The sequence below is a fragment of the Thalassophryne amazonica genome, chromosome 12 (genome assembly GCF_902500255.1).
Source record: "Thalassophryne amazonica chromosome 12, fThaAma1.1, whole genome shotgun sequence".
Lineage (NCBI taxonomy): Eukaryota > Metazoa > Chordata > Actinopteri > Batrachoidiformes > Batrachoididae > Thalassophryne > Thalassophryne amazonica.
Window position 1 is genome coordinate 98,040,476 of NC_047114.1, and position 26,635 is coordinate 98,067,110.

General features: G+C 44.2%; 1 protein-coding gene and 1 long non-coding RNA gene across 2 annotated transcripts in view; one reads left to right on the forward strand and one right to left on the reverse strand.

Annotated features, from left to right (window-relative positions):
• Positions 1-6,534: 6,534 nt before the first annotated feature.
• LOC117521824 lies at positions 6,535-25,879 on the reverse strand. The gene is made up of 3 exons (XR_004564067.1): positions 25,667-25,879; positions 24,899-24,905; positions 6,535-6,547 (listed from the first exon to the last, which is right to left on the reverse strand). It is a non-coding gene; the product is annotated as an uncharacterized LOC117521824 (long non-coding RNA).
• The window catches only part of sdr16c5a (short chain dehydrogenase/reductase family 16C, member 5a), a 77,928-nt gene continuing 71,726 nt past the window's right edge, over positions 20,434-26,635 (forward strand). Inside the window, exon 1 of the mRNA XM_034183171.1 lies at positions 20,434-20,501. The gene's annotated coding sequence lies outside the window, so the exon portion shown is untranslated. The remainder of the gene's footprint in view (positions 20,502-26,635) is intronic.

A 26,635-nucleotide genomic window follows, 5' to 3' on the forward strand; every position in this document is an offset into this window, starting at 1 on the left:
GTGTGATGTGTGTGTCAGTGTGTGTGCATTTTTCACATTTGTCTGAATCTTCATGTCCTACCTCTCAAAAATTCTGTCACGTGGTTCACAATAGTCTACACCAGGGGTGGGCAATTAATTTTTACAAGGGGCCACATAGAGAACCTGAATTAGTCCGAGGGCCACACCATCGATAACTCGGCCGTCTCCCATTACAAATTTTACAAAAGAAATGACCTATTTAATAGCTTTTATAGGTAATTTTTATTATTGTAATAATATGTAAATATTTAAATATACCTAAATAAACCTCTCTAATGATTTGACTTGACATTTTTAATACATGTAATAATAATCACAGACCTTATGAGGGCCGGACAGAGACATGTAAAGGGCCGCTTGTGGCCCCTGGGCCACAGTTTGCCCAGGTCTGGTCTACACTCTATTCAGCCAGTGAGCTGAAGAGATGAGATCAGGAAGTCATCCTGACTGTGAACTAACCTCATGGTGTTTGAGTCAACACAAAACCCCCAATGTATGCCAAATACTATCACTAATGTGAGCCACTGCTCTTCTTGGTCTGGTGATGTAGTGATTGACAACTGCCAGTCGCAAATCCAGATAAATGAGTAGAGTTGCGCCAGGAAGGAAATCTGGCATATTATTTACTAAATCAAACATGCAGATCACAAATTAAATTTCCATACAGTACCGGTGGAGGCCCTGATTAAAAATGACTGCTCCTGGTGTTATTGTCCAACATCATACCAGAGGAAATTGAGCTACTGTTTGGTGGAGAACAACAGGCGGAGAACATGCCCAGAGGCAGCTTGAGAGGAGGAAAGTTCTCAGGGTGGAAGTGAGACTCTGGACTTTGAATGTTGGGAGTACGATTGGTAAAGGGACAGAGTTGGCTGATGTGATGGAGAGGAGAAAGGTGTGTACCAAGAAACCAAGTGGAAAGGAAGTAAGACCAGGAGCATCAGAGGTGGGTTCAAACTGTTTTATCATGGTGTTGGGTAATTTTAAAGGAAGAGTATGTTAAGAGTGTGTTGGAGGTTAACTGACAGTGTGAAATTGCAAATTTCTGGAGTGATTTAGATGAGGTGGTGGAGCGTGAACCCAAACATGAAAACGTGATGATAGGAGAAGACTTCGATGGGCATGTTGGTAAAGGGAACAGAGCCAATGAGGAAGTAATGGGTAGATATGGTATCAAGGACAGTAATGTGGAAGGATAGTTGGTGGTAGATTTTTATTAAAGATTAAATTTTCTGTTGTGAATACTTAAGAAAATTGAGCATAGGCAAGAGTGGATGAAGATTCACACTGGTGGCCTACATTCTGGGTAAGAGATGCAACCTAAAAGAAACTGTTGGGGAGAGTGTCTCTAAACAGTTTCAGACGGTAGTTTTTAGGATAACTCTGCAGGTGACGAAGGGGAGAGAGTGAGAGCTGAATGAAGGATCAGATGGTGAAAAGCTGAAGGAGGAAGACTGTTGTGTGAAATTCAGGGAGGAGGTGAGACAGGCACTGAATGAAGGTGAAGTGATTCTGGACAACATGCAGAGCCACCTTGGATCTGCTGTTGGAACCCCAACTGAAAATAAGGGAAATGCTGAAGGGTACGGCAGAAGGGAAGAGCGAGACAGCTAAGGAATGTAGTGCATCAAATATTTGTATAGAGGAAGGAAGAGATAGAGATTTGGTGGTGGAATGAAGTTATAAAGCATCAAGAAAAGGTCTGTGGAAAGCTGACCTGATAAAAGTGTCAGGAAAAAGGTTTTCAGAAAATTGGGACAGTCAGAAAAATGAAGCAGACGAGTACAAGGAGATGTGGATTCAGGTGAAAAGAGAAGTGGCAAAAGCAAAGGAAAAGGTATATAGTGAAGGAGAAAAGGAGTTGTACCAATTGGCCAGACAAAGGGACCAAGTTAAAAGCATGTCCACCAGGTTAGGGTGGTAAAGAATGCAGATGGTAATGGGCTGACAAGAGGAGAGTGTGTTGAGAAGGTGGAGGGAATATTTTGCGGAGTTGATGAATGAAGAAAGTACTGTAAGATAAAAAAAAACGTTGGATGATGTGGAGAGAGTAAATCAGGTAGCACAAGAGATTAGCAAAGATGGTGTGAGAGCAGCTATGAAGAGGAAGAAGAGTGGAAAGGCAGCTGGTCCAGATGACATTCGACTGGAGGCATAGAAATGTCTTTGAAAGGTGGCACTGGAGTTTCTAACCAGACTGTTTCATAAAATCTTGAAAAGTTAGAGGATTTCAGTTCAGTTCAATTTATTTCATTTATATAGCACCAAATCACAACAAAGTTGCCTCAAGGTGTGTCACACAAGTAAGGTCTAACCTTACCAACCCCCAGAGCAAGCACATAGGTGACAGTGGTAAGAAAAAACTCCCTCTGATGATTTGAGGAAGAAACAGCAAGCAGACCAAACTCAAAGAGGTGACCCCCTGCTTTGCCATGCTATCAACACAATTAACAATAGGAATATACAAGAAATGTTGGGAGTCCATGCTGGAACACAGGACAGGAGGCTTGCAGTAGAAGACGCCGCACCTCAAACAGGCAGAAAAAACAGAATCAGGTGGCAGAAAGACAGCAAATACAGTATACTTTTTCAGCATTAAGCAAAAAGAAAAACAGAAGAAATACTAAGGTGATCACCGGCCACTAGCCCTAAGCTTCACTAAAAGACCCAGAATTTAGATAAAGTTGAGGCTGCGGCCCGCTCTCTTTACTAATAAAATGAATTTAAAAGGGTAAAAAGCATAGTAACATACTATACCAGTATCCTACCCATATGAAAGGGAAAATAAGTGTGTCTTAAGTCTGGATTGAAAGTCTCTACAGAATCTGACTGTTTTATTGAAGCAGGGAGATCATTCCACAGAACAGGGGCATGATAAGAGAAAGCTCTGTGGCCTGCAGAGTTTTTATTCACCCTAGGGACACAAAGTAGTCCTGCACCCTCTGATCGCAGAGCCTGGGCCGGTACGTAGGGTTTAATTAGGTCAGTTAAGTAGGGAGGTGCCAGTCTGTGAATAATTTTATAGGTTAGTAACACAATCTTAAAATCTGATCTCACAGGGACAGGAAGCCAGTGAAGAGACGCCAGAATGGGTGTAATGTGGTCAAACTTTATGCTTCCTGTTAAAAGTCTGGCTGCAGCATTTTGAACCAATTGGAGACCCCTAATGCTAGACTGCAGTAAACCAGAAAATAGAAAATTGCAGTAGTCCAATCTAGAAGAAACAAATGCATGAATCGGGGTCTCAGCATCAGCCATGATGGGACGGATCTTCACTATATTTCGCAGGTGGAAGAAAGCAGTCCTCGTAATATCTCTAATGTGGAGGTCAAAGGACAGCGTAGGATCAAAAATTAACCCAAGGTTAAATGGTAAATGGACTGCATTTATATAGCGCTTTTTCCATCTGCATCAGATGCTCAAAGAGCTTTACACATTAATGCCTCACCTTCACCCCAATGTCAGTCTGTTGCCATACAATTTACTCACTACACACCGGGAGGAACTAGGGGCTTAAGAACCTTGCCCAAGGGCCCTTAGTAATTTTCTGGTCAGGCTGGGATTTGAACCGAGGATGCGCTGGTCTCAAGCCCAACGCTTAACCACTAGACCATCACCTCCCCTAAAAAAACACGTTCCATAGACTTTTACCAGGGTAAACTGCTGGAGGGATTAGATTTCCCCATCTGGTTTAGAAACACCTCAGGACCTCCCAGGAACATCTGGAGTTCCTCACTTTGTCATTGTGGTGTATGACACACCAGCCTAGGCTAAGTGTTGGGGGTGGGGGGGTTGGAGACATGGAGTCCGAGTGGACCATGTTCTCCACTTCCATTGTCAATGCGGCCGTTCATAGCTGTGGTCACAAGGTCTCTGGTGCCTGTTGCGGCGGCAATCCCCAAACCCAGTGGTGGACGCCAGAAGTAAGGGATGCCGTCAAGCTGAAGAAGGAGTCCTACTTGTCTTTGTTGGTAAGTGGGACCCCGGAGGCAGCTGAAAGGTACCGGCAGGCCAAGCGTGTTGCAGCCCGTGCAGTCGCAGATGCAAAAACGTGGGTCTGGGAGGAGTTCGGGGAGGCCATGGAGGAGGATTATCCGTCGGCCTCGAAGAAATTCTGGCAAACCGCCCAACACCTCAGGAGTTGGAAGCAGCTCTCCACCAGCACTGTCTATGGTGCGGGTGGGGAGCTGTTGACCCTGACTGGGGATGTTGTCGGGCAGTGGAAGGAATACTTCGAGGATCTCCTCAATCCCATTGTCACATCTTCTGAAGAGGAAGCAGAGGCTGGGGACTCAGGGGCGGACTCGTCCATCACCCAGGCCAAAATCACCAAGGTGGTTAGAAAGCTCCTCGGTGGCAGGGCTCCTGGGGTGGATGAGGTCTGTTCTGAGTACCTTAATTCTCTGGATGTTGTGGGACTGTCTTGGTTGACACTCCTCTGCAACATCGCATGGCAGTCGGGGACAGTGCCTTTGGATTGGCAGACCGGGGTGGTGGTCCCTCTGTTTAAGAAGGGGGACTGGAGGGTGTGTTCCAACTACAGGGGGATCACACTCCTCAGCCTCCCCGGTAAGGTCTATTACAGAGTACTGGAGAGGAGAATTCGACCGATAGTCAAACCTCAGATTCAGGAGGAGCAGTGTGGTTTTTGTCCTGGCCGCGGCACACTGGACCAGCTGTACACACTCCATCGGGTGCTCAAGGGTTCGTGGGAGTTTGCCCAAGCAGTTCACATGCGCTTTGTGGATCTGGAGAAGGCGTTCGACCATGTCCCTCGGGACACCCTTTGGGGGTGCTCCGGGAGTACAGGGTCTGTGGTCCTTTGCTAAAGGCTAGCCAGTCCCTGCACGACCACAGCAGGAACTTGGTTCGCATTGCCGATAGTAAGTCAAACCTGTTTCCAGTGCACATTGGCCTCTAAGGCACACCTGTGCACTAATCATGGTGTCTAATCAGCATCTTGATATGGCACACCTGTGAGGTGGGATGGATTATTTCAGCAAAGGAGAAGTGCTCACTATCACAGATTTCGACTGGTTTGTGAACAATATTTGAGGGAAATGGTGATATTGTGTATGTGGAAAACGTTTTAGATCTTTGGGTTCATCTCATACAAAATGGGAGCAAAACCAAAAGTGTTGCGTTTATATTTTTGTTGAGTGTATTAAAATAATTGGGTATTGAAAAATTATTACTAAACTACACGTTGCGGCCAGTGCGCTAGCTTGGTGGATGCAGCTGTCGAGGTTGCCAGGCAACATGGGGTAGGGGCAGGAAAAGCTAATGGCGCAATAGCAAAATCTTCCATGGGCTAGACCGCATCATTTCAGAATGGATTGATGTGGCCTCCACTGTGTCTGATGGCCAGAAGCCTGCAGAGTCTCGTGGGACTCTGCCCTTAGAAGGCTGCAGACCCTGAATTGGTACAGAACCACTGTCTTTACTTCAGTTCAGGACCAACCTTCATGGCAGGTTGTCTGCAGATGGAGAAGCTCAGTCTAGGATTCTCTGCTGATGTTGCGTCACAGTTCAGGGCGGCGGTCCGCACGGTGGCGACCCACACGATGGCGTGCAGCGCTCTGCCTGCCGGGTTGATTGTGTTTTGGTGCTAAAACACTATGATGTTCCCCCACAGCAGCTGTAGTCAGCTGCCGTTTGCCAGCTGAAAGCCAAATGAGCAGCTGCACAAAGAGACCATTAGTTGTGCCCTCAAATACTGCAGCAACAAAAATCAACAGGCTCATTACAACTTAATGAAAAATAAACACACTCGCTTCCTTCCCTCATCTCCTTCCAGCATGGATCAACCTGACGCAGGACCAAACTGTTTGTGTTCCTGCATGATTGATGGAAATGAAGTTCATGACATGTTCAGTGACTTTGAAATGTTCATGACGTGTCTGAAGATAACTGGCTGTAAAAGTGATGGTTTAATCCTCGTAGTATTTAGAATAAATTGTCCCCGTCCCAACCTTTTTTAGGAATATGTTACGGGCCTCGAGTGGATGTGTGTCATGCTTGGCCCTGATCAGGTTTTTGGTCTACTTGCTTCCCCTTTCTTTGACCCACTTTCTGCTCCTGTTCTATTTTATTAGTTATTTATCATGTATTTATTCCCTGTTCTATTTTACTTTAGTTCTCTGTTACTTTGCATCCTTTAGCTATTGTGAAGTTCTTTTCTTGTTCTGCCAGATGGTGTTTTCATTGTTTATCATTCAGTTGTCATCTATTAATTTCTGTTGATCTTTAGTATTGGTATTTTTGTGTCATGGCTTGTTGATTTTGTCATCTGGTTTTCATTTGGTATTGTTCAGTCAGTTGTGTTTTCATTATCACTTGTTTAGTTTTGCTTTAGTATTGTTTCATGTCTCCTGATCAGTTATCATGTCATGCCTGGTTCCTAGCTATGTTTTTCAGCCCTACGTTTTCGTTGTTACTTTTGTTCATAGTAATATTATATTCCATAGTAGCTCTGTTCTTAGTTTTGTGTTTCACTCCAACCTGCACCTGCTTTTTGTTTTCATCCCTCTGGCATCTCTGTCTGTGTTGTCACGTCATGTCACTCCACTAGTTCTGTGCCCTCCTCTCACACTTTGTCCCAGTCTGCTTTGTGTTTTCATTTAGTCACATTCTTGACACCTGTTCACACATCTTTGTCTTTTCTTCTCTCCACCTTGTGTTCTCTTCCCTCACTGTCTTGCACAACATAGTATCTTTGTTCATTAGCTACGCCCCCTTTCTGGATCCTTCCTCCCAAATGCACCTTGGTAACACCACCTGTTCCTAATTAGTCCACATGCATATAAACCCTCACAGTCTCACAGTCCCTTGCCAGATTGTTGTCGCTTCCAGCACACTCTCCAGCCTTTTTTGTTCTCTGTCCTGATTAGTCTTGCCGTGTACCAGTTCCTTGCTCTGTGTTTTTTGACTGCCTTTTTACCTCAGCCTATATGCCAGTGTTTGCCCGTGCCTCAGACCCCTGCCTGGAGATGACTGCGTTTTTGTCTCACCCTGCTTGTGCCTCTGCTCTGTTTTCTGACAACCTGTGTACCGAACCTCTGCCAGAAATAAACATGACGACTTGTACTTCAAAGCCTGGTTTGGGAGTTTGTATTGTGGGTCCACCCGCTCCTGGGGTCGGGCTGCCACCTGTCATGACAATGTGCGGTGGGGAGTGACAGACGTGTGCACTCTTCCAGGTAATGTGTGACTTATGAAGAGAACTTTGCTTGTTGGTGTGCATACGAACGTTATAAGATTTTTATATTAATATAATATAATTTTTTGTTTGCAGTTTTTGCTTTTGTTTGTATGTATATTTTTAGTGTCTTCATTTTCATTTCAGGCCCTGCATTTGTGACAACGTAACAAACGTGCATCTTTAACTGTAAAATATGAATGGAAGGCTTTTCTTCTCCATCTGAAGCAAGCACTCAAAGGGCTTTACAGTGACAGCTCACATTCACACACAAACACACACCATCTGCACACATGACCCCCCCCCCACCCACCCACCCACACACACACACACACACACACACACACACACACACACACACACACACACACACACACACACACACACATAAACATAAAAATACATAGTATTTGAATGAATGAATACATGAAGCAGCATGGTGGCTTAGTGATTAGCACTGATGCCTCACAGCAACAGGCCATGGGTTCGCTTCTCGCCTGTGGCCTTTCTGTGTGGAGTTTGCATGTTCTCCCCGTGTTTGTGTGGGTTCCCTCCAGCTGCTCTGGCTTCCTCCCACATCCAAAGACACGCAGGTTAGATGAACTGGTGATTCTAAATTGACTGTAGGTGTATGAGTGGATGTGTTTGTCTCTCTACATGTTACCTTGAGACAGACTGGTGTCCTGTCCAGGGTGAACCCTCACACCCAACGGCTGCTATGATTGGCTCCAGCACCCCCCGTGGCCATAGTTTGGAGTAGGTGGGTAGAGAAAATGAAAGAAAGAATGAATGAATACATGATTGATCATTTCCACTTCAGATCAATACACAGTGTGACTGAACCGGTCCAGTCCAGTTGGACATGTATCATGGAAGAGGAGCATTATATTATTATATATATATTATATGTATATAATATACATTAACATTATATATATGTTATGGAACAGGCGCCTTCATCATGTTGTGTGTTGGGGGGTTTGGCTGGACATTTGCGTGCTGTTTTCTTTTCTTTGCTCTCCAGGTGGTATGCAAACTGTTTTTTTCTGTGGAGAAGGTGCTGGCGGAAGAGTCCTTCACCCTCATCAGAACTTTTGGCTGCACCTGTGGATGATGCTCACGTGCAGACTTAAAGACTTTCAGCTGAAGCAGATAATGAGATGGCGTTCTGCATTTAAGCCATGAGTGATTTGAGCAGAATTGCCGGGAACTCGACCTTGTGACGTTCGGTTGTGAGACGCTGAGGACCGCGCCAGGGTTTGACACATTGTGCCTGTGAAGGAGGACGGGTGAGGGACACATGCTGTCAGCACACATCAGAGGTGATTATCGTCTGAATAATCGTTAATAGTAATTTGGCATTTTGTTACGCAGTATATTTGAACATTGATGAGAATTGTGCAGTTTGCTTCTCACTGCCGTGGCGTACGGATTGATGATCCTCCACCTGTTGTGAGAAGCTGCTCATTTACATAAGGCTTAAATTCAGACCTGAATGTGTTGCTGATAGTGTGTGCCTCTGAAGGATATTTGTTGTAGCTCTGTTGACTTACCTCACCTTTTCCGTCCTTCACAGAGTCAGTTTGTCGTATCCACCTGGGGGGTGTTCGGCGGTGAATCTGAGTCCAGAAGTGCCGGGCTTTGATCCATTTGGGCGCTGGAGAGCGTGCCGTCCTTCACCTTGCCAAGACAGCTGACTATTTATGTTGTACACGAATTATTGCACATGAGGGGGAATAAATTTGTTTCTTGGAACCGCTTTCGGGTTATTTAGCGCTGGGCCATTGTCAGATGCTGGTTCGGTTCTCTGACCCGCGTCAGCACATAACACATCAGTAGTTCCCGGCCAGTACAAAATGGACCCAGCGGCAGAAGCGGTTCCATTTGCGGAAAGAGTTCAAGAACACTTGGAGAAGATATGGGAGCAATTACAGCATCTCGCAAACCAAATTAAACAAACAGATGCCCGCGTTACGGAGCTCGCAGCGCAAGCCGTTCCGCTTCCTGCTGCTCCAGCTGCGGCACCATCGATACCGGTGCAGATAACTCCGTCACCCAGAGAGTCGGCTTCCGAACCAATTATTTGTCATTATGCGGGAAACGCTGAAGCCTGTGCTCCGTTTTTGATGCAATGTTCTCTGGTTTTTGCTCAGCGACCGGCTTCCTTCTCTTCTGATGGTAGCCGTGTCTCATATGTGACAAATTTGCTTCGATGTGACGCCTTAGCTTGGGTCACTGCGTTGTGGAGCAGTAACTCTCCATTGTTAGGATCCTTTAAGGATTTCTCCCGGGAGTTCCGATTGGTTTTTGACCATCCAGTGAAAACAAATACCGTTGCCCAACGGTTGCTGAATCTCAGGCAGGGGAGACGGAGTGTGGCGGATTATTCCGTTGATTTCCGAGTTTTTTCTGCTCAGTCCGGTTGGAATGCCGTAGCTTTGAGAGGAGTGTTTGTGGATGGTTTGAACGATTTATTAAAAGACGAGCTAGCAGTCCGTGACGAACCAAAAGATTTAGATGAGCTAATATCTTTGGTTATTCGTCTAGATGATCGGATAAAGGAGTGTGGACGCGAGAGAGGGCGGACATCTGAGCGGGTCTTTCCGTCTCGGGGCTTTCCCCAACACAGATCAGGGCCGCCTCTTCTTCGCCCCACTGAGACTCCTCCGACGGGACCTCTGGCTCCTCTTGCGGATGAGCCCATGCAGGTCGGACGAGCTGAAACAGCCATATTGCCCCGGTCACATAAGCGTCAAGAAAGATAACGATGACGTATCTCCAGGTGTTTTTGGACAGGCATAATATATATATAAAAAAGAAAAAAAAAAGGGGCAGACCTCTGGTTATTTAGTTATTTGGTCTGTTTTTGTTTTCATGTAGGGGTTATAAAGTGTTTAGGGAATTAGAGGCTGTTCTGGTTGGGTGAACGACTGGCAGTTCGGAGCTCGGCTGGACTCAGGTAATCGTATGTCTTCATTATTTGAACTTAGGTAATTTTTGTTTGTGGATTGGGTCGTTTTGTTGTTTTTTATTTCCCTGTTTCCCTAACCCCAACCTCACGTACTCTAAGACCGTTTGTCTTTTGGGTTGTGGGGTGGTGCAGGTTGGTTACGCTGAGCGCTTCTCAGAAAACCTCTGCGCCTGGGGGGGGGGGGGGGGGGGGGTTGTCAGGGGCGTTTTTTTGGGTTTGGTTGTTACCCGGTTCCACTCCAGCCCCGGTGGGCCTTTGACCGTTCATCATTGGTGTTACCGGGGTGTAGTGCAGCGGGAACGTACCTCAGTCGGAGTGGTGGGCCGATCTGTGCCGTTCGCGATTTCGGTAGTTCCACCCCTCCCGATAGGCTGGTGGTATGGTCGGGCACCGGACGTATTTCCGGTTTTCCGCTGCGCTTAGGGGATGGGACTGGGTTAGTTTTTCCTGTTTCCTTCCCCGGCTTGGTAGTTTTGTGCCGTTCGCCAAAATTATACTGACGATAGGCTCTGGGAGTAATCTGGGGTCTTTCGGGGTGCTGGGGAGGGTAACAGGGTTTCCGGTTGTTTTCTTTGCCCCCGGGGTGGTTTAGTGGAGTCTGCCGGGGGTTGGATTTTTGTGTTTTTTATGTTTCCTTCCAGGTTCCACCTCCAGGGTTGATGGGACGGTCCTCTGGGGGGGAATTGATTGTGGGGCCAACTAGCCAAGTGTGGCCTGGTCTGGGGTTCCTGGGTTGTGGGGAGGGTGCCTCCTGGGGTTGATGGTACGGTCCTCTGGGGGGCGCTGTTGCTCCATGTATACCTGGGGACCTCTGTGGGATTCCGGCTTTGGTTATTACTCCTGGAACTGGCGGTAAAGGTCTTCTGGGGGTGTTGAGCTCTGCACGCCGTCTGGAGGGGTTGTTTGTTATTTTTCTTTGTGAAATTGTGTTTGTATTGTGTTGTCGGGGCTATGTTGGGTTATTGGATTTGGGAGTTTTTCTTTTCTTCCCGGGGTTGGATGGGACGGTCCCCTGGGGAGGGTTTGAGTGGGTTTTGTATTTTTCTTGTATGTTAGATTGTACTTGGGACTCTTTTGGGGTTTTTGTTGATGCCAGCCGGCCTTCCAGCCGCGGTGCCCTGTCCTGCTGTCTGCTGTGGACTTTGGGGGCGTTACACCGTCTGCTTCCTGTTGTGGACCCCAGAGGGAGGTGCTGTTCTCGGGCCTGGTCTGTTCGGTCGCAGGGAGGCTTCCCGTTGATGGGGGGGTACTGTTGTGTGTTGGGGGGTTTGGCTGGACATTTGGGTGCTGTTTTCTTTTCTTTGCTCTCCAGGTGGTATGCAAACTGTTTTTTTCTGTGGAGAAGGTGCTGGCGGAAGAGTCCTTCACCCTCATCAGAACTATTGGCTGCACCTGTGGAGGATGTTCACGTGCAGGCCTAACAACTTGCAGCACCTGTGGATGATGCTCACGTGCAGACTTAAAGACTTTCAGCTGAAGCAGATAATGAGATGGCGTTCTGCATTTAAGCCATGAGTGATTTGAGCAGAATTGCCGGGAACTCGACCTTGTGACGTTCGGTTGTGAGACGCTGAGGACCGCGCCAGGGTTTGACACATTGTGCCTGTGAAGGAGGACGGGTGAGGGACACATGCTGTCAGCACACATCAGAGGTGATTATCGTCTGAATAATCGTTAATAGTAATTTGGCATTTTGTTACGCAGTATATTTGAACATTGATGAGAATTGTGCAGTTTGCTTCTCACTGCCGTGGCGTACGGATTGATGATCCTCCACCTGTTGTGAGAAGCTGCTCATTTACATAAGGCTTAAATTCAGACCTGAATGTGTTGCTGATAGTGTGTGCCTCTGAAGGATATTTGTTGTAGCTCTGTTGACTTACCTCACCTTTTCCGTCCTTCACAGAGTCAGTTTGTCGTATTCACCTTGGGGGTGTTCGGCGGTGAAGTGCCGGGCTTTTGATCCATTTGGGCGCTGGAGAGCGCGCCGTCCTTCACCTTGCCAAGACAGCTGACTATTTATGTTGTACACGAATTATTGCACATGAGGGGGAATAAATTTGTTTCTTGGAACCGCTTTCGGGTTATTTAGCGCTGGGCCATTGTCAGATGCTGGTTCGGTTCTCTGACCCGCGTCAGCACATAACACATCATGTGGTAAAAGCTCCGAATCTTATTACTTCAAAAAATACTATGATTATTTTATGGTGTTTGATTTTTATGGTGTTTGATTTTTATTGATTGATGATTTCATGTTTGATGAATTTTACTGTGCTATTTATGAGTTTTATACGGTTATATTTATGAGTTTTACTATGATGCTTTTTTAATGAGCATATTTATCTAATAGATTACAATTTGTTCATGTAAATGGGGAATCTTCTTCACAGACTAAGGTTAATTATGGAGTTCCACAAGGTTCTGTGCTAGGACCAATTTTATTCACTTTATACATGCTTCCCTTAGGCAGTATTGTTAGACGGCATTGCTTAAATTTTCATTGTTACGCAGATGATACCCAGCTTTATCTATCCATGAAGCCAGAGGACACACACCAATTAGCTAAACTGCAGGATTGTCTTACAGACATAAAGACATGGATGACCTCTAATTTCCTGCTTTTAAACTCAGATAAAACTGAAGTTATTGTACTTGGCCCCACAAATCTTAGAAACATGGTGTCTAACCAGATCCTTACTCTGGATGGCATTACCCTGACCTCTAGTAATACTGTGAGAAATCTTGGAGTCATTTTTGATCAGGATATGTCATTCAAAGCGCATATTAAACAAATATGTAAGACTGCTTTTTTGCATTTACGCAATATCTCTAAAATTAGAAAGGTCTTGTCTCAGAGTGATGCTGAAAAACTAATTCATGCATTTATTTCCTCTAGGCTGGACTATTGTAAATCATTATTATCAGGTTGTCTCAGGTTGCATTCTCGTGCGGGTCCCTATCAGGACAATCCACGACTGAGACGTTGCATCAGAATTTTGGCTCTCTGTTGGAACTGTTTACACAGAGACTGCTACCTGCTGCTTTGGACTTTGAACTAACAGTCTTTTTCAAGACTTTTTTACTTTTTTTTTACTTTTTCACCGTGCTCCAACGCCTAAAGAAGACCTCTAACGGTCGAAACGTCGCGACGGAGCACTTTCATCAGCTAACTTTCATTAGCGTTAGCAAGCTAGTTAGCTTTCGTTTTTATTTTATTTTTTAGCACTGTTGTCATGCGTTACCTGTGCTGCTCCACAGCGTGTCTGGTGGATTTTTATTTTATTTTAGCACCGTTGTCGTGCGTTACCTGTGCTGTTCCATGGCCTGTCTGGTGGATTTTTATTTTATTTTCTAGCACTGCTGCCGTGCGTTGCCTGTGCTGCTCCACAGCCTGTCTGGTGGATTTTTATTTTATTTTATTTTTTAGTACTCTTGCCCTGCGTTATCTGTGCTGCTCCACAGCGTGTCTGGTGGATTTTTATTTTATTTTATTTTTTTCTTTAGCACCGTTGTCGTGCGTTACCTGTGCTGTTTCATGGCCTGTCAGGTGGATTTTTATTTTATTTTGTTTTTTGGCGCTGTTGCCGTGCGTTATCTGTGCTGCTTCATGGTCTGTCTGGTGCCTTAACTAAAGCACTCCTTCTGCTGAATCACCTCTAAATTATTTACACATTATTCACTTTGCGTGTTTTTAGGAATCCTCTAGGTTAGCGTACCTACTAGCTCTTAGCCGATTTAGCTTGGCGGCTTCTCCTGTCTCTCCCGTACTTTTCTGCTCTGGGTGTGAAATGTTTAGTTATTCCTCGGCCTCCTTTAGCAGTAACGGTACTTGTAATAAGTGTAGCTTATTCGTAGCTTTGGAGGCCAGGCTGGGCGAATTGGAGACTCGGCTCCGCACCGTGGAAAATTCTACAATTAGCCAGGCCCCTGTAGTCGGTGCGGACCACGGTTGCTTAGCCGCCGTTAGTTCCCCTCTGGCAGATCCCGAGCAGTTGGGAAAGCAGGCTGACTGGGTGACTGTGAGGAGGAAGCGTAGCCCTAAACAGAAGCCCCATGTACACCGTCAACCCGTTCACATCTCTAACCGTTTTTCCCCACTCGACGATACACTCGCCGAGGATCAAACTGACTCTGTTTTGAGAAATGTGAAGTTAGCGACACCAGCAACCATAGTCAATTGTCTTCCGGGGGCCAGAGCAGGCGACATTGAAGGAAATTTGAAATTGCTGGCTAAGGCTAAGCGTAAATTTGGTAAGATTGTAATTCACGTCGGCAGTAATGACACTCGGTTACGCCAATCGGAGGTCACTAAAATTAACATTAAATCGGTGTGTAACTTTGCAAAAACAATGTCGGACTCTGTTGTTTTCTCTGGGCCCCTCCCCAATCAGACCGGGAGTGACATGTTTAGCCGCATGTTCTCCTTGAATTGCTGGCTGTCTGAGTGGTGTCCAAAAAATGAGGTGGGCTTCATAGATAATTGGCAAAGCTTCTGGGGAAAACCTGGTCTTGTTAGGAGAGACGGCATCCATCCCACTTTGGATGGAGCAGCTCTCATTTCTAGAAATCTGGCCAATTTTCTTGGATCCTCCAAACTGTGACTGTCCAGCGTTGGGACCAGGAGGCAGAGCTGTGGTCTTATACACCTCTCTGCAGCTTCTCTCCCCCTGCCATCCCCTCATTACCCCATCCCTGTAGGGATGGTGCCTGCTCCCAGACCACCAATAACCAGCAAAAATCTATTTAAGCATAAAAATTCAAAAAGAAAAAATAATATAGCACCTTCAACTGTACCACAGACTAAAACAGTTAAATGTGGTCTATTAAACATTAGGTCTCTCTCTTCTAAGTCCCTGTTGGTAAATGATATAATAATTGATCAACGTATTGATTTATTCTGCCTAACAGAAACCTGGTTACAGCAGGATGAATATGTTAGTTTAAATGAGTCAACACCCCCGAGTCACACTAACTGTCAGAATGCTCGTAGCACGGGCCGAGGCGGAGGATTAGCAGCAATCTTCCATTCCAGCTTATTAATTAATCAAAAACCTAGACAGAGCTTTAATTCATTTGAAGGCTTGTCTCTTAGTCTTGTCCATCCAAATTGGAAGTCCCAAAAACCAGTTTTATTTATTATTATCTATCGTCCACCTGGTCGTTACTGTGAGTTTCTCTGTGAATTTTCAGACCTTTTGTCTGACTTAGTGCTTAGCTCAGATAAGATAATTATAGTGGGCGATTTTAACATCCACACAGATGCTGAGAATGACAGCCTCAACACTGCATTTAATCTATTATTAGACTATATTGGCTTTGCTCAAAAAGTAAATGAGTCCACCCACCACTTTAATCATATCTTAGATCTTGAAAACTCCCTTCTGTCTGATCACTTCTTAATAACATTTACATTTACCCTGATGGACTACCCTGCAGTGGGGAATAAGTTTCATTACACTAGAAGTCTCTCAGAAAGCGCTGTAACTAGGTTTAAGGATATGATTCCTTCTTTATGTTCTCTAATGTCATATACCAACACAGAGCAGAGTAGCTACCTAAACTCTGTAAGGGAGTTAGAGTATCTCGTCAATAGTTTTACATCCTCATTGAAGACAACTTTGGATGCTGTAGCTCCTCTGAAAAAGCGAGCTTTAAATCAGAAGTGTCTGACTCCGTGGTATAACTCACAAACTCGTAGCTTAAAGCAGATAACCCGTAAGTTGGAGAGGAAATGGCGTCTCACTAATTTAGAAGATCTTCACTTAGCCTGGAAAAAGAGTTTGTTGCTCTATAAAAAAGCCCTCCGTAAAGCTAGGACATCTTTTTACTCATCACTAATTGAAGAAAATAAGAACAACCCCAGGTTTCTTTTCAGCACTGTAGCCAGGCTGACAAAGAGTCAGAGCTCTATTGAGCTGAGTATTCCATTAACTTTAACTAGTAATGACTTCATGACTTTCTTTGCTAACAAAATTTTAACTATTAGAGAAGAAATTACTCATAACCATCCCAAAGACGTATCGTTATCTTTGGCTGCTTTCAGTGATGCCGGTATTTGGTTAGACTCTTTCTCTCCGATTGTTCTGTCTGAGTTATTTTCATTAGTTACTTCATCCAAACCATCAACATGTTTATTAGACCCCATTCCTACCAGGCTGCTCAAGGAAGCCCTACCATTATTTAATGCTTCGATCTTAAATATGATCAATCTATCTTTGTTAGTTGGCTATGTACCACAGGCTTTTAAGGTGGCAGTAATTAAACCATTACTTAAAAAGCCATCACTTGACCCAGCTATCTTAGCTAATTATAGGCCAATCTCCAACCTTCCGTTTCTCTCAAAGATTCTTGAGAGGGTAGTTGTAAAACAGCTAACTGATCATCTGCAGAGGAATGGTCTATTTGAAGAGTTTCAGTCAGGTTTTAGAATTCATCATAGTACAGAAACAGCATTAGTGAAGGTTACAAATGATCTTCTTATGGCTTCGGACAGTGGACTCATCTCTGTGCTTGTTCTGTTGGACCTCAGTGCTGCTTTTGATACTGTTGACCATAAAATTTTATTACAGAGATTAGAGCATGTCATAGGTATTAAAGGCACTGCGCTGCGGTGGTTTGAATCATATTTGTCTAATAGATTACAGTTTGTTCATGTAAATGGGGAATCTTCTTCACAGACTAAAGTTAATTATGGAGTTCCACAAGGTTCTGTGCTAGGACCAATTTTATTCACTTTATACATGCTTCCCTTAGGCAGTATTATTAGACGGTATTGCTTAAGTTTTCATTGTTACGCAGATGATACCCAGCTTTATTTATCCATGAAGCCAGAGGACACACACCAATTAGCTAAACTGCAGGATTGTCTTACAGACATAAAGACATGGATGACCTCTAATTTCCTGCTTTTAAACTCAGATAAAACTGAAGTTATTGTACTTGGCCCCACAAATCTTAGAAACATGGTGTCTAACCAGATCCTTACTCTGGATGGCATTACCCTGACCTCTAGTAATACTGTGAGAAATCTTGGAGTCATTTTTGATCAGGATATGTAATTCAAGGCGCATATTAAACAAATATGTAGGACTGCCTTTTTGCATTTACGCAATATCTCTAAAATCAGAAAGGTCTTGTCTCAGAGTGATGCTGAAAAAACTAATTCATGCATTTATTTCCTCTAGGCTGGACTATTGTAATTCATTATTATCAGGTTGTCCTAAAAGTTCCCTAAAAAGCCTTCAGTTAATTCAAAATGCTGCAGCTAGAGTACTGACGGGGACTAGCAGGAGAGAGCATATCTCACCCGTGTTGGCCTCTCTTCATTGGCTTCCTGTTAATTCTAGAATAGAATTTAAAATTCTTCTTCTTACTTATAAGGTTTTGAATAATCAGGTCCCATCTTATCTTAGGGACCTCGTAGTACCATATTACCCCATTAGAGCGCTTCGCTCTCAGACTGCAGGCTTACTCGTAGTTCCTAGGGTTTGCAAGAGTAGAATGGGAGGCAGAGCCTTCAGCTTTCAGGCTCCTCTCCTGTGGAACCAGCTCCCAATTCAGATCAGGGAGACAGATACCCTCTCTACTTTTAAGATTAGGCTTAAAACTTTCCTTTTTGCTAAGGCTTATAGTTAGGGCTGGATCAGGTGACCCTGGACCATCCCTTGGTTATGCTGCTTTAGACGTAGACTGTGGGGGGGTTCCCATGATGCACTGTTTCTTTCTCTTTTTGCTTTGTATGCATCACTCTGCATTTAATCATTAGTGATCGATCTCTGCCCCCCTCCACAGCATGTCTTTTTCCTGGTTCTTTCCCTCAGCCCCAACCAGTCTCAGCAGAAGACTGCCCCTCCCTGAGCCTGGTTCTGCTGGAGGTTTCTTCCTGTTAAAGGGGAGTTTTTCCTTCCCACTGTAGCCACGTGCTTGCTTACAGGGGGTCGTTTTGACCGTTGGGGTTTTTCATAATTATTGTATGGCCTTGCCTTACAATATAGAGCGCCTTGGGGCAACTGTCTGTTGTGATCTGGCGCTATATAAAAAAAAAGTTGATTGAGTTGATTGATTGTCCTAAAAGTTCCCTGAAAATCCTTCAGTTAATTCAAAATGCTGCAGCTAGAGTACTGACGGGGACTAGAAGGAGAGAGCATATCTCACCCATATTGGCCTCTCTTCATTGGCTTCCTGTTAATTCTAGAATAGAATTTAAAATTCTTCTTCTTACTTATAAGGTTTTGAATAGTCAGGTCCCTTCTACCTCGTAGTACCATATCACCCCAATAGAGCGCTTTGCTCTCAGACTGCAGGCTTACTTGTAGTTCCTAGGGTTTGTAAGAGTAGAATGGGAGGCAGAGCCTTCAGCTTTCAGGCTCCTCTCCTGTGGAACCAGCTCCCAATTCAGATCAGGGAGACAGACACCCTCTCTACTTTTAAGATTAGGCTTAAAACTTTCCTTTTTGCTAAGGCTTATAGTTAGGGCTGGATCAGGTGACCCTGAGCCATCCCTTAGTTATGCTGCTATAGACTTAGACTGCTGGGGGGGTTCCCATAATGCACTGAATGTTTCTTTCTCTTTTTGCTCTGTATGCACCACTCTGCATTTAATCATTAGTGATTGATCTCTGCTCCCCTCCACAGCATGTCTTTTTCCTGGTTCTCTCTCTCAGCCCCAACCAGTCCCAGCAGAAGACTGCCCCTCCCTGAGCCTGGTTCTGCTGGAGGTTTCTTCCTGTTAAAAGGGAGTTTTTCCTTCCCACTGTCGCCAAGTGCTTGCTCACAGGGGGTCGTTTTGACCGTTGGGGTTTTTACGTAATTATTGTATGGCCTTGCCTTACAATATAAAGCGCCTTGGGGCAACTGTTTGTTGTGATTTGGCGCTATATAAATAAAATTGATTGAATTGATTGATTAATGATGAATGATGTGGGGTTTTATTGTATTTTTATAAATGTTTTAAGAATAATTAATGATTATTGACCGTGATTTTCCGCCACAGTTGCTGACAGTCTGCATGCTCTTATCAATAATATTAGCAAGTTTTGTCCTGAATAAGATTTAAAATCAACAAGAACTTCATTCAAGCTACACAACATACTTCAAGGGGATAACTTGTTGAAGCCACGGCAGAAAATGCAAGAAAAACACAGAAACTACGCTTTACAAGTGCATCTGGCAGACAACCGGAAGTGAAATTACCCCAACTCTCGCGCCCGAGTGGCCGAAATCTCGGGGTCTCAAGCTCACAAACAGAACTCAGTGGAACAAGATCTTGAGTTGGCATTCCATCTCTCTACTTCTATGTTAATTGCAGAATATATATATGTTGCAGTAGGGGAGGTGATGGTCTAGTGGTTAAGTGTTTAAGGGCTTGAGACCAGAGGATCCTTGGTTCAAATCCTAGCCTGACTGGAAAATCACTAAGGACCCTTGGGCAAGGTTCTTAATCCCCAAGTTGCTCTCGGTGTGTAGTAGGTCCCTTGTATGGCAGCACCATGACATTGGGGTGAATGTGAAGCATTATTGTAAAGCGCTTTGAGCAATGCAGATGGAAAAGCGCTATATAAATGCAATCCATTTACCATAGATATTAGGGTGGTCCTCTACAGTTTGCCAAAAATAAAAATGTCACTTTCTTAAGTGCTTCGTGACAAAATTGTTCATCTTGATGAGAAAATGTTTTGTGCAAAATGTTATTTTGATACGACTATTCTTAACATTGCCACGTGTGGGCTGAAAATTGCAATGGTTGAGCATATTTGCGCAAAACCAGCAACAGTAACGTACCTGTTCACAAATGAAATACAATTTGAAACAAAGATCCTTTCTCCTTCGACTGACTGCCTGACTGATTTGCTGACTGATTGACTGATTGGTTGATTTACTGATTGATTGCTTTATTGATTGACTGATTGATTGAATGATTGATTAACACACTCTGATTGATTGACTGTCTGTCTGACTGACTGATTGATTGATTGATTGATTGATTGATTGATTGATTGATTGATTGATCAGGCTCCTGCTCTCTTATTTGTTCTTCGGGGACATAATGTTTGTGCTTTGTTGTGTTATTTTCAGTAATTCCTAATTTGTGTGTTTTGTGTACATTTGAAGTTAGTTATTACAAACAAACAAAAAATGTAATCACCACGTGGCCCACTTTGGGGAGGAGACGCGCGGGGCGGGGATTGATTGGCTGTGTGTCACGTGGCCGCTGCTCATTGGATTCCTGCTTCCTGTTCCTGTGCTGAGTTCCGGTTCGGACTCGGAGGTCGTTTTTGTGGTTTGGATTCGGAGTTCGTTTCTGCCGTGTCGGTGAGTTATTTCTTGCCACTTTGTCGCTGTGTTCTCAGTCCGAGTTTCTCAGTCTCTCAGTGCTTCAGTTTAAGGAAAAAAAAAAAAAAAACTGCGGTCGTGAAACCTGTTTCAGTTTCTCTTGTGAAACTTGTTTCACGAACCTGCGTTCTTAGTTTACGTTAAATATTCTGACCAGCTGACTAATTATGTGCAAACTCACTGACGTGTAACGAATTATGATGGTCTGACACCAAAGCGAACACGAAGAAAAATTAAAGTTTCGAGTCTGAGTCCGCCGACAGGGGACACTGTAGCTACAGTACAGTTTTCTCTGAATTTTTATCTCAGTATAAATTCTGTCATTATTCTGTTAAAATTCCTTAAAGACTGAAATTCTTTAAAGATGCACCTCTTCACACTAGTGTTTAAAGAGGTGCATCAAAAAGAGATGACAGTAAATTAAAAGTGAAAATTTTACATATTCAAGGGTTTTGTTTTTTTCAAATTTAATTTAGATTACAGCATGAAACACATATATCACAATATCTGGAGTAGTTTGTCTTTCTGGCTGGAGACGAGTAATGAGAAGTGCTTGTTCCTCCCTAAGACAGTTCAGATTACTCTGTTGGGCTCCAATAATTCTGGAGCAGATAATGAAAGAAGTCATACTCTTGATGTTTGACAGCTTGGGTTGTCCACAGACTAGATTTAGAGACACCATAGGAATTAAACTTCTGCAGCTTGTAGATTCTCTGTTGGGCCCTTTTAACAATCAACTCGATGTTTATGTCAAATTATTCCTGCGTCAGTACCGCGGGGTGTGGAGGTGGACCTGCTGAGCTGTTCTGGAAGTCCAGGTTGCTTTGACAGTTACTTTCAGCTCATCTGGCTTGTTGGTCTGGTGTCTCTCATCTTCCTTTTGACAGTACCCCATGGAGAATCTATAAGGTATTGTCTTTGAGTCAAATCAAGTCCAGTAATACCATGGTCAGAAAACCAAGTACCAGTAGTTTTGGCACTGTGAGCAGTGCCAAGTCCTGCTGGAAAAGAAAATTGGCATCTTCATAAAGGTTCACAACAGAGTCAAGCATGAAGTGCTGCTCTAAAATGTCTTCGTAGACGGCTGCGGTGATTTTGGACTTGATAAAACACAGTTGATCAACACCAGCAGAGGACATGGTACCAAATCATCACTGACTGTGGAAACTTCCAGCCTGGTCTCAGCACCTCGTTTTCGTCACGACAGCACAAATTCATTCCAATTCAATCTGTGATGGCTGCATGAAATTAAAAGAGAAGCAGGGGTTTGGGGGTGGGGGGGTCGGGGTGGTTATGGTTAGGGTTGGGGGAAGGGGTAGGGTTAGGTTATGGTTAAGGTTAGGGTTGAGGATCAGTAATAGGGTTAGTAGTAGACAGTTAAAAAAAACCCTGTCACGAAAATTTGATTCATTTCGTGACAGGAACATGAAAATAAACGTGAGAGTGGGCTGAAACTTCACACTGGACTTCAACCACCTTGAATTTTGTGTCTTGCCACTGTTCCTCCAAACTCTGGGATCTTGATTTCGAGATGAAATGCAAAAATTTACTTTTATATGAAAAGAGGACTTTGGACCACTGAGCAACAGTCCAGTCCTTTTTCACCTCAGTGCAGGTAATGACCCGGTCACACAGCATATGACGATTCCTGAACGAAGGGCAAAATGTCACAAAACGTCGAGAAAAGGTGGACGAATGAGCTTTTGACTCTTCCCATCACCGAATAGCCTGCAAGTCAAGAGCGCAAAAGGAACGAAAGAGCAACAGAACAAAACCGAAGCTAACGTTGATCTCGAAACTTTAAACGAAAGGCACCTGGGGCCACTGCTGGAGCAGTGTGTGTCTGTATCCTGCTCTGTGTCCCAGGGCTCGGCACTGAGCCAGAGCTCAGTAGTGTCTGAGTCCTGGAGACGCTGCAAACAGAAGCACACCATCTGACCAACTGTGGAGATCTGTGCACACATTGGTGGATCCACCTGCTCTGGTTGCTCATCCAAAACAAAAGAGGGATCATCTCCTTCATCATCAGAATCCTCACTGTCTGGTTCAGACTCACGACATGCTGCTGCGTGCTCTGTCTTGTTACAATTTAAAAAAAAAAAACCTGAAGCGCTTGCTCAACAAGATGCCTCATTTTTACAAAACAAAAACATATTAAAAAAACCCACCACCACACTAACCACACACGCTAATATAACTGAATATATAATCAAAGCAGTAAATTAATCAGTCTGTGTGAACGCCGCACATTGACTCCCCATGTGCAGTTATTTCAACCAGCTGCAGCTGATCCACAACCTGAATTCTGCCTTCCAGAACAGCTCTTATATAATCATCTGAATCATCTACCTGTTGCCACATGTACAGAAGGGCTGGATTGTCATTCCTACACTCATATTGTTATATTTAATAAAAAATAATAAGCGCACGCGAATGCTGCTGACGCTGCATTCATGTACCGTTGGAAATTACACAATTTTTTGTTGTGTCAAATTCAGCAGTTGCTTGTGGCACTGGTTTTCATTTTATTTTTGGTAAAATAATTCATTATATCCACACAAAACATTAATTCTGGCCTGTATAAGGTGCCCAGTGAAGCTGACCCTCCACTCTGATTAAAAAAAAAAAAAAAAAATCCAAGCAAACAGGCTGAGTTTGCCCTGTAATGTCCAACGGTACTTGAACACAATGGCAGCAGCAGTGCTCACAAACTGGCTTCTGCACTGTATGAAAACACTCAGCTGGTCGAACAAAGTCAAACTAAAAGCTAACGTTACAAAAACTAAGCAAACAGTAAGAAACCATCAAGAACGACAGCAAAATGAAATACGTACAAATTGAGGTTTTTGATGGCATTCATTAAAATTTTTCGACAGTTTAAAAATCCTGACGAAGCGCCAGCTGCACAAACGAAGCTACACGAAGGTTAAACAATGCCAACGAAAATTAATGAAAGTCCAGATTTCTTGTTTCATTTGGGCTTTGTTGCCCTTCGTTAAGTGAAGCGGTGTCATCTCACGATCTTTCAATGTGTCAGACCCACCTCTCTAATGGCAGAATTGGCCATAAAACAAGAAAACAATGTTTACATTTTGTATAATGAATTTTCTCCGGGTGTACCGGCATCTCCTGCTCATAATAGACTATAACAGAATGCTGACGAGAAGAATGGCTGTGGTGAACACTGACATGAATAAAGGGACTCTTGCAACACTTTCAGCTTTTAAAATACGAGTACGTTATTTTTTTTGTTGTTGGTGGTGGTGGTGGTGGCAGGACAAGTGGCAGTGGGCTGAGAAATGTACTCGGAGCAGACAAACACCGAGGGATTTCTTTACAGACAACTCCACCCTGCGTAACTCAGCATTTACTCACAAGCAATATCCAACATAAGGAATTAGAGTATTTCCAGGTGTCATCTTCTAAAACAGAGGCATCTTATGTGAACAACAGGTTTTGGCTGTGATGATGAATCTGGCTGAAAGAACGCAACAAGTCAGCTTAAAAGGCTTCATGTTGACTCAGTGCTGTTTTGTAAAGTTCTTGCTTCTGCTGCTACATTGATTGGCGTGCTTTATGCCTTCATTTTTTGTGGGAGCATTACAGTGCCACATACAGGCCTGGCATATGTGTTACATTATTTTCAGTGGAAACGGTCCTGTGTTTACAGACCAGTTTTGAAATTGACATATAAAAAATTGTTTCCCTGTACGCAAGGCCTTTAATTTGTAAGGCAAAATTGCAGCTTCTCCACGACGGGGGACAGATGGAGGGGGTGGGGGGAGCACTTGGTTGGTAGTTAACTGGAGAATCAACCACAAGAATTCTATCAATGGAGATGTGTAACTTCCCAGCAGGAGGCTCAGCCTGCTCAACAACTCCTCACAGCAGCCAGCCTAGCATGACGGTACAGCAGAGACATCTGCCAGGATGGAACCATCTTCCACTATAATGCCTCCTTGTCCGCTCTTAGGACCATCACAGCAATTGAGGTTGTGCTTAATTTCTTCGATCAAGTTTCCTTTTGGGCAAGCTTGTCCCGCTGGTCTTACTCGTTTGGTGGTGATGCTGCCACACTACTGACTTGCTCCCTTCAGCTTTGGTGACCTTTTACTGCACATCACCTACTCAGTGCTCTTAAAATGCTGTGGTGAACCTTGTTTAGTCATCATATTTTCAGGCTTTAAGAGGATCACTGCCTGAGAACATGTCACAGACGCAGTCCTGAGCCCTAACATACTGTGGTTGTTCTGTGAGGTAGTCCAAGATCCAAGATGAGAGGCAGGGATCCACACCTGTGGTCTCCAGCTTGTCCCTCAGAAGCACCAGCTGTATGGTATGAAAGCTCCGGAGAAATCAAAAAACATGATTCTCACAGTGCTCCTAGGCTTTTCAAGGTGAGAGAGAGCTTCATGTTGGAAGTAGCTCACTGCATCGTCCACTCCAATGCCAGGCTGATGCGCAAACTGAACTGGATCCATTGATGATTTCACAGGGGGGCGAAGATGTCCAAGGACCAGCCTCTCCTGGGTGTTCATCACATTCGATGTCAGTGCTACTGGCCTGAAGCTGCTGAAGTTCTCCAGGTGTGGTGACCTTTTCTTCTGAACTGGTACCAGACAGCTGAGGCACTCTCCCAAGTTTCAGGCTCAAGCTGAAGATGTGCTCCATTATCCTGCACAGCTGGTCTGCACAGGATATGAGGAGCCTGGAGCTGATGCCATCACGACCAGCCTGATGGCATCAGCTTCTTCCTTGAGCTTCCTGAGCTAATTTCTCACATGGGGTAATGAGAGGGACAGGCAGGGGAGTTGAGTGCTGGTTGGTGGGGGTGAAGTGGTGGGAGGAGGAGCGGGGCGTGGTTGTGAGTTGAGAATTGTATGGAATGGGACAGAAGTGGAAAGTGGTGTGGGGAAGTTAACCAGGGGCACAGATGGGGGAGTGGGGGTGGGGGTATTGTTATATACGGTTTTGGATAACAGTTTTTCACTCACATTGGACAAAACATCCTGTCCGACGACTGCATTCCCAGTAAAAAACCCTCGCATCTGCCAGACAGTGCAGTCTGGACGTGCCCAGCAACAGTGGTGCAACATTAAAGTTCAGCCCTGATACCCGCGTTTTGTTTGTTTCTTTTTTCAAACAGACGGGACCCACAGTCTGATGTGCACCTGCTACATCGGACACCGCAAAAGGCTATGATCACTTTTACGTTTTCACTCCTTCCTCTCCCATCATATTTTAAAAGTTTATGCGGTGTGCAGCTGATTACACCCGCAATTCATGAAGGAAACTGTACACCTTACCTTTGATTTGGAGGTTGTAGATAGAAGAGCTCGTTGAGGGACAAATTAATCCAGAAAAGCAAAATGCAGAAAAATTCCATAGATACGTGATGGAGAATTTTAAAACTGTCACACACGTCAACGTTACTGCATCTCACAGAGTTACTGAGCTGCAGAAATGTAAATCAGGGTTTAGGATTTTATGGTACCACTCTATGCGCAGTGGACTTAGAAAAAAGAGTGACTCGACCAAATCTAATCTTTTTAATGGACATGATACCTGCTTCTTATTTAAGGCAGGTGTTAATTTTTTTCCAGACCCGGTCATTAAATGAGGCAGATCCCGATTCAGGATTCCCCGTAGATCGTTCGGCGCCTCCTGACTGTAACTAACATGTTACATAAATATAACAGATTTTGTCCGTTTTATATGTGTAATAGATTTTGGTTATAATAGACAAAATTCACTGGTCCACCTGAATCCATTATATGTGAGTTTTACTGTGTTTCCTTTGTTCAGAGCTTGTCTGGTTACCAGCGACTGATTCATGGTGATATATCAACATCCACTGTTCACTGTAGTTAGTTAATATCCCTAATTGCTCCAAAACGTATTAACTTATAGTTAATAATTACTTATAGACTAATAGTATTATTAACTATTAGTCTTATCACTGTTCTGTTTTGGCGGCATTCATCCTTCACCCAAAGTACATAAGCATACCAAACGGCAAATGTCAGCTCTCCCCAGTTTCTCCGTGATCGAAGTTACACACACATTTACACAGAGGCCATTTGGCTCTTAATATATAAAGTATATAATGCTTT